Consider the following 11,852-nt stretch of genomic DNA (forward strand, 5'->3'; position numbering starts at 1 on the left):
TCCAAGTTGCATGTTTGGCAGAAAAAGAATTGCAGGGATGACAACAGAGGCCAAAGAACAATTTTGGAAGAACGTCTACACCAAGATCAACGCCGGGGCAAGTTAAAACCATTCCACCTTCTGCTACACGGTCTGCTGCCCCCTCCTCGAGTAGGGCGCGTTCAGCAGGACCTACTACACCGTCACATGCAACTGAGGTAAGTAAATCTACTAGTGTGCAGGCCCCCGCTAAGAGTTCTTCTTCGGTTGCTTTCATGGGCCGTACAACTGGGATTGTTTGCCACCGATGCAAGGGAATGGGTCATGTCATGAAGAACTGCCCAAGTCAGCGCGCGTACATTGCAACAGAAGATGGTGGTTATGTAAGTGCTAGTGATATTGAGGATGAATATATACTGGCTGCTAACATTGCAGGTGAAGGAGACGAGACAAAAAATGATGCTGATGATGGAGAGGAACAAGTAGCTGTTGTTGATACAGGGAGATACGTGAGCCTTATTGTACAATGAGTTCAAAGTGCACAAATGGGGAAAGCAGAGCAAAATCAGCGGCACAACTTGTTTCAATCCAAATTTCTTGTGAAGGAGAGAGCTTGCAGAGTCATCATTGATGGAGGTAGCTGCAACAACCTTGCCAGTTCCGAGATGGTCGAGAAGCTTGGCTTGACCACACAGCCACACCCACGCCCCTACTACATCCAATGGTTCAATTCGTGTGGTAAGTTGAAGGTAAACAAAGTTGTGAGAGTACAATTTTCGACTGGTAATTATAAAGACAGTGCAGACTTTGATGTAGTGCCTATGCAAACGTGCTCTTTGTTGCTAGGTAGGCCTTGGATATATGATAATGATGTTTTGCACCATGGTAGAGCTAATACCTACTCATTCTCACATAAGGGTAAGAAGATTAAGTTGTTGCCTATGACACCTGCTGAAATTTTGAAAGATGAAGTAGAACGTGCTGAAAATGAAAGAAAATGCAATGATAACAAATCTGAAAATCAGGTTGTAGCTAAAAATATTTTTCCACTTCAACATGAGAACAAAAATACACATGCTAGGAAAGACACCATTAAGTTGAAGGGTGCTGCCATGTTAGCTACTAAATCTGAAATTTCTGATTTATTAGCACATAATTCATTTTGCTATGCTTTGATTTGCAAAGAGGCCTTGTTTACACTTGAGGATATGCCTCCCTCTTTGCCTCCTGCTGTTGCTAACCTTTTGCAGGAGTATGCTGATGTGTTTCCAAGTGAAATACCCCCGGGACTGCCACCTTTGAGAGGAATTGAGCATCAAATTGACTTGATTCTGGGAGCTACTTTGCCAAACCGAGCTGCATATAGGACCAACCCAGAAGAGACTAAGGAGATTCAACAACAAGTCTAAGATTTATTGGACCGAGGGTACGTACGAGAAAGTCTTAGTCCATGTGTTATTCCTGTTATTTTGGTTCCTAAGAAAGATGGTAGTTGGCGAATGTGTGTTGATTGTAGAGCCATTAATAATATCATAATTTTTTTTCGTCATCCTATTCCTAGGCTAGACGACATGCTTGATGAGTTGAGTGGTGCTATCATTTTCACTAAAATTGACTTGCGGAGTGGATACCACTAAATTAGAATGAAACTTGGAGATGAATAGAAGACCGCATTTAAGACTAAGTTTGGGTTGTATGAGTGGTTAGTGATACCTTTTGGGTTAACTAATGCACCTAGTACCTTCATACGATTAATGAACGAAGTTTTACGTGCTTTTATTGGAAAATTTGTGGTGGTTTATTTTGATGATATCTTGATTTATAGCAAGTCACATGATCTACATTTTGATCACATACGTGCTGTTTTTAATGCTTTAAGAGATGCACGTTTATTTGGTAACCTTGAGAAGTGCACCTTTTGCACCGATCGAGCTGCGTTTCTTGGTTATGTTGTGACACCACAGGGAATTGAGGTGGATGAGGCAAAGATTGAAGCCATCCAAAGCTGGCTGACGCCTACTACTGTGTCACTGGTGCGGAGCTTCCACGGCCTTGCTGGATTCTGTCATCGTTTTGTACGGGATTTCAGTACCATTGCCGCACCATTGAATGAATTAACAAAGAAAGGAGTGCCTTTCCAATGGGGTCCTGCACAAGTGAAGGCATTCAACCTTTTGAAAGAGAAGCTCACTCAAGCACCACTACTCCAACTCCCTGATTTTGGTAAGACTTTTGAAATTGAGTGTGATGCTAGCGGAATTGGGATAGGTGGTGTATTGATTCAAGAAGGTAAGCCTGTTGCATATTTTAGTGAGAAATTAAATGGGCCTAGTCTTAATTACTCTACTTATGATAAGGAATTATATGCTTTAATTCGTGTTCTTGAAACATGGCAACATTATTTATGGCCCAAGGAATTTGTTATACATTCGGATCATGAATCACTTAAACATATTAGAAGTCAAGAAAAATTGAATAGACGTCATGCTAAATGGGTAGAATTTGTTGAGTCATTTCCTTATGTGATTAAACATAAGAAAGGTAAAGAAAATATCATTGATGATGCCTTATCTAGACGATATACCATGTTGTCCCAATTGGATCATAGAATTTTCGGTTTGGAGACAATAAAAGATTTGTATGCTACTGATTTGGACTTTAAAGAAGTGATAGAACATTGTAAAGAAGGAAGAGAATGGAATAAATATGTGTTGAATGATGGTTTGCTCTATCGTGCTAACAAGTTATGCATTCCAGCTAGCTCCGTTCGTCTTTTGTTGTTGCAGGAGGCACATGGAAGAGGTTTGATGGCGCATTTTGGAGCAAAGAAGACCGAAGATGTGATGGCCGCCCACTTCTTTTGGCCAAAGATGAGACGTGACGTCGAGCGCTACGTGTCACGCTGCACTACTTACAATAAAGCTAAGTCTCGCTTAAATCCACATGATCTTTATATGCCTCTTCCTGTTCCTAGTGTACCTTGGGAGGATATTTCTATGGACTTTGTTTTAGGGTTGCCTAGAACAAAGAGGGGGAGGGATAGTATTTTTGTGGTTGTGGATCGTTTTTCAAAAATAGCATATTTTATACCTTGTCACAAGAGCGATGATGCTATAAACATAGCTGATTTGTTTTTCAGGGAAATTATTTGTCTACATGGAGTGCCCAATACCATTGTCTCAGATCGCGATGCAAAAATTTTGAGTCATTTTTGGAGGTCACTTTGGAATAAATTAGGAACGAAGCTACTGTTTTTTACTACATATCATCCCCAAACTGATGGACAAACGGAGGTCGTTAACCGCACATTATCTACCATGTTGCGGGCTGTTTTGAAGAAAAACTTGAAGCTGTGGAAAGAGTGTTTACCTCATATAGAGTTTGCTTACAACAGGTCCGTCCACTCCACCACCAAGATAAGTCTGTTTCAGGTTGTATATGGTTTTAATCCACGTGCTCCTATTGATTTGCTACCTTTGCCTACTTCTAAAAAGTTGAATTTTGATGCTAAGACACGTGTTGAACTAATTCTTAAAATGCATGAATTAACTAAAGAAAATATTGAGAAGATGAATGAAAAATATCGTGCTTATGGTAGCCAGGGTAGGAAATATTTAACTTTTGAACCGGGTGATCTTGTTTGGTTACACTTGCGTAAAGATCGTTTTCCCGAGTTGAGGAAATCTAAATTGATGCCTCGAGCTGATGGTCCTTTTAAAATACTGGAGAAGATTAATGATAATGCATATAAGCTTGAGTTGCCTGCAGATTCCGGGGTTAGTCCCACATTTAACGTTTCAGACTTAAAGCCGTATGTGGGAGAAGAAGATGAGATTTAGTCGAGGATGACTCCAATTCAAGAGGGGGAGGATGATGAGGACATCACTCCTTCGGTTACATGCACCACAAATATTCCTCCTCCCGCTGCTATAATTCAAGGTCCTTTGACAAGAGCTCGTGCACGAGAACTTAATTATCAAGTGAACTCGTTCCTCGCTGTCCATACAAATGTTTCTAAGGATTGGATGCTACTAACTTATTGCGATGATTTTATTATCCTTAGGAACCTGAGAGAAGATCCATATAAGCACAAGTGTAACCCGAGGGCTACCGCGCATAAATCCAGTTCTGTCCCCAAGATCAATTCGGAATCGAAATTACAGACAGCACCAAATTCAAACAACCATAACTCTTGATTCTGAAAGGTGGTCGAGGCCCATGAGTACTAGTTGGAAAGGTCGCGGAGTATACTTTCATACGGATCGACCTCATCTCCAAATACCTTCTGTGCTGTCCGGAATCGGCAAAACAAGTCGCGTCGCTCTTCCAGTCCGAATCAGTTTGGGCCTTGGGCCTTGTAATTGAGTTGTATTTGAGCTCCATCAGTTGTGGCCGAATCCTTTCTCCTCCTAGCTTATAAATAGATAGCCGCCCCCTCTTCTCGGGTTGGGGTTTTTTCTTAGATTACAACTGGATAATTTGTCAGTTTTTCGTTGTTCATCGGTTTGTGGAACCCCAACTCGTCTGTTTCATCTTTATTAGCAATTCAAATTGCATCTTCCTTGTTCTTGTGAGTTGCTTCGATTGCTTGCGGGAACAATAACCCTCGTGGTAAGGTCGATCGCGTGAGAGCGTGGTTGATAACGACAGTCATGCGGGTGTAACGAATTGCGAGGTTACAATCTGCGGGTTGAAAGCCTCCAAGCGTCAACGTCCTCACGATGAAATCAATCGAACCTATCGGAAGATCGGGCCGCTGTTCTCATCAGGGGGGTGAATAGGCATTTCCTGAAATTTAAAACTTCACAGCGAATTATAGCGTCTGGATACTCCATGTAAATCTGGAGACTCCAGGTTATACAGACCTGGATACTCCGAGTGAACCCGGATAGTCCGACCTAATCAGGAAATCGAAAAAAATTTCCCAAGGCACTCCACAAGCTTGGGTGCTCTCTGGGTGACGCCTAATCATCTAGGAGCTCAAGGCTCCGAGAGTAATGAACGCGGATCGACGGCTAGGTGATGAACTCAAGTGCTTAAGATTGGATTTAAGCTCACTAGCTTTTTAGTCTCATTCTCCCAACCCTACTCTCAAAATCTTCGAGGATTTAAGGCTTTAGAGGAGTTAGGAGGGCTATTGAATGGCTATAAATGAGTTTGTCCACGAGTTATTCGACAGCAAATGAAAGAGGGGGTAAATGTGTATTTATATCCTCCCCTAAAAACCTAGCCGTTACTGTGCTTTTTGAACTGACCCAGAGTATCCGGGTCAACCCAGAGACTCCAAGTTGGCACACATCGCACAACCATGAGCCTGTACGAAACCCAACCCGGAGGGTCCGGATGAACATAAAACCCAGAGTATCCGGGTCAACTTAGAGGATCCGGTGAAACTTTTAGGCTCTAACCGAGACTCTCTGCCGGAGTAAAGTCCAGATACTCCATTCACCCGGAGTATCTGGGCTAGCCGGGAAACTCCAGGTTAAAACATTAAACCTACCCCAAGAGCCCGGCTTGGAGCACTACCCAGAGACTCTGAGCTGCTGTCCAAAATTTGAAGTATTTGATCCAACCCGGAGACTCCGGGTTTAGACAAAACAATACTTTCTCAATGTCCGCAGATTATTGTGTCTCTCAATTTTTGGTTCTAAAAGGATACCATCAAAACTATCAATACGTGTCCCTCTTGATAGAACGGTATTTCTAAACTCAAATTCGAAAATAAAGTGAATTAAAACCTATTGAATAACTACATGCCACTTCTCTTTTCTTTTGAGGGACACCATCATCCTTTAACTTCTCCATCAGGACTAAAAGCTGTTCATAACCTCAATAAATATATTAGTCCCTTAATCGTTTGTCATTAATTAGCCAAAACTCATATAGGGGGCCTAGATGCATTTTCAAGGATAAGGGTTGAAAGAGACTCAGCTCTTTGTGAGCACCTCAACGGAGATGTAGGATCGTTGGATCCGAACTTTGGGAAACAAACTCGTGTCTTCTTTTGCTTACTTTGCTGTTCTAGTTGATTTTGAGTGATTTACCCCAATCTACGTGATTTTGTGTTTCTAGCTGCAGGGGATCTGTTAAAAAGCTTACATACATCCTTAGGAACATGTGGTAACCCAAGATTCAACTAGACTTGCTTAGGTTTTTCATAATTTTGTTTTTCTTGTTACAGCCGGACTATCCGGGTTGAGCCCGAAACCTATAGACCCCGGAGTCTCCGGTTTGACCCGAAGTATATGGATTCTGTAGTCCGCTACAAAGTTTTAATTGTCAAGAAACGCCTATTCACTCTCCAACCCTCTAGGTGATATCACGTACATTCAATTTCGGGCGTATAAACTATGTGTTCTTTGCTGCTATGAAGAGCCCCTCTGTGGATCCTATTTTTACTGTGAATCATGTTCTATATTCTGTTCTTTCAGATGAAAATTTCTCTATTATTGTTTGTCACAATGGAGAAATTTTCGCGAACTGCAAGAATTGTTTGAATGCACATTTCTTGTTTAACTATGACTGACGATTTGGTTGCAATGCAATTTGGTTCTGGCACATGACGGAGTTAGTCAGGATGGAGTCCGATCCAGATAACATCGAGATGATGATTGAGGATGATGCTTGGGTTGAGATGACGTCAGTCCTTCTGGAAGACGGCATCGACTAATGATGTTAATCATCTCGTCTTTCTAGAAGACGGCATCTCTAAAGATGTCAATTACCTCATCATTCTGGAAGACCGTACGAGATACAATTAATGATTGTGTATAGCTAGCTATGTTTATATCTAAACAATGTGTGATGTGTTAAACAATATGTGATATTCTTATTATTTTACAAATACACCAATAGAGGAGGAGGATCCATATGCCCATAAAGGACAGGAGGAAGATGATACGTGCTACGTCGGAAACCCCAGTAGCTTGCCTGTGGCATAGCATGGGGCTCCATTGAATCGCTTGATTTCCGTTGCAATCTTTTGTTTGAACTCTACCAGTAGGCTATATGTATGTGCAACCCTTCGTGTTTGATATTGTAAGCCACAATCTATATGTAATCTAGAAATGCTTCTATGTGCACTATCTACTGATCCATTGAATAATGTTGTGGCAACAGAGAGACTTGAATGTTAAATCCAATGCTCCCACAATTTTAGAGCTGCGCCACCCTTACATGACTGCCTCTCCTCGGCCGACAGATCACCATCACAGCTCAAGGCCGGACTGATGCCAACCATCCGAGTGGATTCATGCTCCAATTCTACATGTTGGCTTCCGACGAGAAGCTTCTTTGCGCCCGCTTCATTGTGCAGAGTTACCTTGGCAGGTAGTGGAAAGCTTACTCTCGTGTTGTATTCATGCAATGGTTCATATCAGATACTATGCACCCCAAGGAGTGGCTGTCGTGGGACGGGAGCTTCGACTTAAACGTCGAGTTCAACAATAATAACCCTAGTACTAACTTAAGTGACTGAGTGTACTGGCATTGGCTTCTACACCTTCCTAGATACATCCGAAGCTGCAACTTTGAGCGTGGAAAACTTATCTATGGAAAAGAGATGCTGATGACCACGGTATGCCAGGGGCATATGCCCCCACTGTTTTTTTTTAAATCACTTTGGTCATATGTTTTCTAATTTGAAAATGTTACAATGTATTCAGTTTCTAAAGACAATGCCTTCACTCATTTTGTCGACTTCTTCCCACCTGTGCATGGTTGGGGCTAATAGCTATATCGGAGGTCACAGGTAAACACGATTACCGGTAAATAGAATTTATCGGTGGTCACCGCTAAATATGATTTATCGAAAATATTAGATATATTGAATAAAATTCAAATAAAATACCATTAGACACAGTGCATTTTTCCTACCGCCGATTTCTCCCCGAAAAAGCTTTCCCCACTGTGAGCTTGTTAGCACGTCTTGTGATCATGTTCTCGTTTGCTGGAAAATTGTATGTAATTTAGTATTTACTGTACTCTTGGTTTTCCTAGTTTCAGAGTTAAAAGTAAAATCTCTGTATCAGTTATCATTGATGAAAAAAATAGTGTGTATGGCCACTGAATGAGAAGGGTCATGAATAAATTATCACTCCAGTTGTACATATACACGTGCCCCTTTACACAGTTTATACTCGCTGAAGAATGGCGGAAAGTTGCTTTGTCAGCAATCCGAAAAGGATTGCACCTCTTGTTCGAAACGTTTCCTCTTGAGAAGGGGTGCAGTTAGCTGCCATTTTCTTTGCACAGACGCAGATGAATCCCCGTTCCGACGCTTACAGATAATAGATATATACACGCATGGTTTCACAAGCAGCCACACGCCGGGGGAAGCTTCCCCCTGGCCCGTATCCTCTCTGCCTTCTCCCTGACCTTTCTCTCCGCGTTCCTCCACTTCTCCGCCATCAACCTCGACGCAGCAGCGACCTTGTTGATCCTTGACATCTCCTTGTTGTACTCCAGAGCCTTTGCGCGCTTCCTCTCTGAGTCACTCTGCAAGAGAAGGCATCTTCAGTGAGCTTCTTCATGTAGAGTGACAGCTTATTCGATGGTTGCGAGATACGTTCATATCTAATGTCATGCACAAGTTATGTTTCAAATAAGAGGAAAGCCGAATAAGTAATAACATCGCATTGAATTCTTTAACGGATAGAATTTGCAGTCAATCAATGATCAAGAAAAATATGCGCTCATGTAATGAATTCTAAGCAAGCAGAAACCTCATCTTTCAGTTTCTTTTGGCGCCTGGCCTTAGCCTTCTTCTCGGCCTCCCATTCATGTATGGCTTTCATTGTCTCGTAACTAGAGATTGATAGCAGTTGAATGTTACTTTCAGATTAGTAATGTACCAAACGATCACAGCAGCGAAATCACCACTCACCGCTTCTTAATTTTCGCTAGCTTTTCCTTCTCCCAAGCATCTGCCATCGCTTCCGCTTCACTGGAAATAGCCGTTCCAGAAGCAGCAATTCCACTCTACCAGAATATGAGCTCATTGGCTTGGCTGTGGGGACTGCCGGTGGTGCCTTCTGATTCACTAGATCTTGATCAAATTTCCTGCTTCCTTTATTTTCTAGTGTTTTTGGGGCGAAACTGGGATCCTTCTTTACGCTTGGGGCAGAATCGGTCACCCTCTCAACCACCTTTTGATCTGAAGTTACGCCTTCTGGTTTCCTTTGTGCTGGTTTTAACGGCCTCCTTACTGACACATTAGCTGAAATTTCATCAAATGGTAGAGTATATTGTCATATTGTGGATTTAATTTCCAACAGTAGTAAGTCACCACAAAGAAAAGTTGTGGATCTGATTCAAAGTGCATACCTCCTTGTTCATCATCATAATCATCATCTATGGGCCCTTTGCCGCTAAACCATTTCGAAATTCTGCTGCCTTCAATAGGCCTGTTCAGGCTTTCACCTCTCCTGGGTGGTGACTTCAAAGGTGCAGCCTGACGCTCGTCAATTGTGGTAGGCTTCTTTTCAGGCGCTAACTTCTCCGTGACAGGCTTGTTTTCGGACGCAAACTTCTCCCCAGCTGGCTTCGCTTGAGATGCTAACCTCCTCTCATGCTGCAATAGCATATGCCACACTGCTACCGTGGCTGCATACGCTGCGTCATATCCCTGACACAGTCGTCAACTTTGATCAGTCACTAAAACTTCCAACCGTTTCAACATAAATCAGATAAAAATAGCAGATTTCTGTTATTTACACCTCTACCGAAACCTGTGCTTCGCTGAGATGGTATTGTTATAGTCTTGCTGCCACCTTGATCTTCCTGGCCCACACCGGAAAACCCGGCTCTAGAGAGAGGAAACCGGTATCACAATATCTTGATCGAAGTTCTAAATAGTAGTAGGTTCCAATTGAAGATGAACATTTTATGCAGATGCTATCACTATGCTATGGAAAATAATAACATCGTTTGGTAGCTCCGCTTTGAGGATTATAAAACCTTCATAAAGAATAGATGAAGATGTAAGAGTTTCTTACAAAGCTACATACCTCAGTTGTTTCATGTCGCCATCCATGGTGCAAGATCGAGTTGTTAACAACCAAGAGCTCTTCTTATGCGCAGGCTCAACCTAGTACAATGCACTCCAACTCCAAGCTTAAGCGGTAAGCTAAGAGTTGCACCACAAATTGCCTGTGAATATATATATATATATATAGAGAGAGAGAGAGAGTAGGAGATAGAGGACACAAAAGCAGTTGTCTTACGTTCACTAACTTCTGGAAACGATCTGTTCTAGAAAATCCAATAGTGTTTCTTATGTACTACTGCAAAACCAATGAAATATGGTTGAACATTACATCAACCATGCAGGGGGATGCAGTGAGATGATGCAGGAGCAGTCCATCACAAAAATACCTTAAAAACAAACAGAAACCATATCTCAACAAGCGGATGAAAATTGAACAAATGGAACAATAACTACAACCTACACACAATAGTTAGATGGTTCATTTGTCAATTATCAGTTACTTTAGGATTAAGAAAAAAGTCATGTTAGCCAATACATACCAGACTGACTACAAAATGTGGTTTGTGCTAGCTTCACATTTCATCAAACAGTCGAAGGGCATGAAATGAAATGGAGAAGAAGGTCATGGCACCTTGGCAATTTGATCATGAGAGGTTGCTTGTGCTATTGGCTCGTGCATTCCCTGCACCATGTCATCTAGCGCCATGGAATTTTTTGATGGAGATCAAGGCGTTGGTGGAACCGTGTTATGGAATAATTACAGGCAAAGCCAAGTGCAGCAGTTTATCACCTTTGGTTTAGGAACAGACTTTAATCTTCTTGGGCTTGATGTTGGTCAGTTTGTCATTTCCGGTGCTCGTCTATCTCTACTGCATCATGTCCACATTGTTTTAATGTCAGTTAATTGATTGCTGAAATCAATCGAACTTTGCAGTTGCAACCAGGCATCGAACCAATTAAAGTGCATCGAAAAGAATTGGCCATCCAAACAATTGGCGTGCATCATAGCTGAAGCCAAAATAAATCAACAAGCGAAAGGCCCGAACCTATGAGCTTCGAAGAGGTCTCCTTGCCATAGTCGCCCTGCTGACACGGCTCAGAATACTTTCCATGCTGCCCTCGTCTGGAACACGCGTTGCAACTGCGACCAGGCATCGAACACCTGGCAGGCGCCACCAGGTGCAGCTTGATGATGGCGATGGGGATTGTAGGATGGCCTCCTGGGCTGGAGGAGAGGCCGGTAAAGCCGTGGGCGACGCCGAGGAAGTCGTCGCAGACGTCATAACGCGGGTGTCCGGGTTGCAACCAAACATCGAACATCTTGAGTGCGTCGCCGGCGGGTGTTTGGCGGTGACGATCGGAATGGTGAGAACGGCGTCCTGGGAAGGAGCGGAGGAAGAGGAACCCGTGGGTGGTGCCGTCTGCCAAGGAAGTGGTCTTCGTCATCGTCCCACGCACAGCAGGGTGCCCTGCTACTCCTTCCACGGCGGCGGCGCTAGGTGTGGTAGATCGCGCCGCGCCGCGGAGGGGTTGTACATCGGCAGCGGAATGCGGGTTGGGCCGAGCGGAGGAGGAGCTGGTGGGAACTTGGAGGTGAGGCAGTGTCCTGAAAAGGAGCGGAGGCCGAGGAAGCCGTGGTGACCACTGACGCGTCGCGGTGCCCTCTCGCGCGAGCGCGCGGCACGCAAGTCGCTATCGTGCCGTCGCTGTCTCGCACGCCTTCGCGCCGCTGATCTCCGCGCCCCATCGCCATCGCTCCTCGACGCAAGCGGTGCAGGAGCTGAGGCAGGAGGAGGGCCGCGAGGAGTGGGAGGCAACGGAGATGCCGAATGAAGCGGCCGGGAGCGGCGCGAGTGGGCGGCGGGGCTGTCTGTTCGGCAGAGCT

The 11,852-nt window shown here is 43.6% G+C and overlaps 1 pseudogene; it reads right to left on the bottom strand.

Annotated features, from left to right (window-relative positions):
• Positions 1-7,985: 7,985 nt before the first annotated feature.
• On the bottom strand, positions 7,986-11,174 carry LOC133907460 (uncharacterized; annotated as a pseudogene).
• Positions 11,175-11,852: the final 678 nt, after the last annotated feature.

Source organism: Phragmites australis, chromosome 24 (genome assembly GCF_958298935.1).
Source record: "Phragmites australis chromosome 24, lpPhrAust1.1, whole genome shotgun sequence".
Classification (NCBI taxonomy): domain Eukaryota; kingdom Viridiplantae; phylum Streptophyta; class Magnoliopsida; order Poales; family Poaceae; genus Phragmites; species Phragmites australis.